Source organism: Xiphophorus couchianus, chromosome 6 (genome assembly GCF_001444195.1).
Source record: "Xiphophorus couchianus chromosome 6, X_couchianus-1.0, whole genome shotgun sequence".
NCBI classification, from domain to species: domain Eukaryota; kingdom Metazoa; phylum Chordata; class Actinopteri; order Cyprinodontiformes; family Poeciliidae; genus Xiphophorus; species Xiphophorus couchianus.
The window spans coordinates 19,096,470-19,098,352 of NC_040233.1; positions in this window are offsets into that span (position 1 = coordinate 19,096,470).

Below are 1,883 nucleotides of genomic sequence, written 5' to 3' on the forward strand. Positions count from 1 at the left end.
TGCTTGGTACTTAGTCCATGAGAATCCCATGAGTTTGTAAAATCACAAGTACTTTTTGAAAGTACAACCTTTACGCATCTATGGAAAAACGTTTCATTCAGCTCACATTTCTGTATTAAAAGATTTATTGGCTTGTTGTAATATTTTGATTTAAATGTGTTTTCATTTAATGCTAGCAGAAAATCCTCATAATTAACAAAAAAACAGCCCAATGCTATCCTCACTCTGTACCAGACATTATGACACAATGCACTCGTGGCATCTCCCAAACCCAAACTCCTCCACCCAATTTTCACATTAAGGGGTAATATTTGTGAATTCAGCGGATATGCCTCCACTACTCCAGAGACGTTTTGCAGAGCAGTTTGTGATCCAAGGCGTCGATGCAGCCACTTAGCAATAATATCAAATACCATGAGGCTCTCTACACATTGTTTTTGAACAATATATGAATGGCCATGTTAAGCTAGGTCTGTTACAACTGACTTTGCCAAAAGTAGGTGACCTCTGCACTCCATGCGCCTCCTTCTTTGTTCTGGAAATCACTGAGCGCCTTAGAGAGACCCATTCTTTGACAAAATGCTTGTGGAAGCAAACACCATGCCTCAGTGCTGAACTTTATAAGCCAAGGACCATACAAGTGATTTGAACACCTAAATTCAATAGTCTGCAGTTAAAGATGTCTTTAAGTTGAGGTGCTGATGGCACTGAATGTTTTGTCATTAAAAAAAACAATTACCTGCAGCTGTTAGTTAGATTTGCAGACCTGACAGAGGTCTTTTGCTGGTAAACTTTGAAAAGAAAACAGTACAGATGATGAAAATAGGACAACACTGTGTGTGTAGTTTTTAGGCAAGTAAGTAGTTCACCTTTCATAATTTTCAGGCATACTTTCAAACTGACAGACTCCATGAAAGGAAGGCTTATCATCAATATAGATTAAAAAAAAGGTTGCTATATTGGTCACTAGTTTTAAAAAAACTAGTGACCAATCTCAGAAATATTAATTGGAAAGTTGAGAGGTGTCTGATGAAAATAAAAAGATGAAATGGGAAAATGAGTTTCATTTAGCTGAGTAATAATGCAGCAAAATATTAGCCGCCTAATAACTGTGCACATATATTCTCCTAAAAAAGACCAAACTTCACTCTGAATGTCTTAGAAATTCACATTTGACATCTATTAACAGTTTGGATTAACCAAAATGTAGCTTGGGATTAATAGAAACAATCCTCACACAGTGAAAGTCAACCTCTTATTAAAATTATTTAAAAGAAGTTCAGATCCCACCATGCAATACTTGCAACTCTGGCAGCTTTGGAAAGCAGCTCACTGTCATGTTATTGTAGGTGACTCTAAAGTGTAGCTGGCCATTGAAAGATCAGATTGAGTTGGAAGTGATGAGTGAACAGAGCATCATTTCCAGAAGGTGTCCTTTAAAGGGCTGGGTGACCCAGGTCTCATTTTATTTGAGAAAGTCAGACAGTGAGAGGTGTTGGACCAAAAATCAAAGGGACCCGTCAAAGTCAGTTTTTTGATCAACAGTTTGGAAGCAAAAGACTTGATAGTTGTATAAGAGTCATGACCACTAGTTAATTCTGCCAGTATATTAAATACACATGTATGTATTCAAAATAAGTTTATGTTGAGTTACTTTTGCTGGTGAAAATTAATTGGAAATGGCACATTTAATGTGTAAGCTGTTTTAGACTACTCTGTTATTTTAAACCAACTTTAAGGGTTGCAAATTTGACAAAAAAATCTTGTTTGAGTTTTAAACATAGCTTATGATCAGCCTTCACAGATAAGTTTCCAAACACATTTATGTCTCTCCTATATATTAAATATGTTTCATGACTTTAAACACAAAGTTTCAACACATC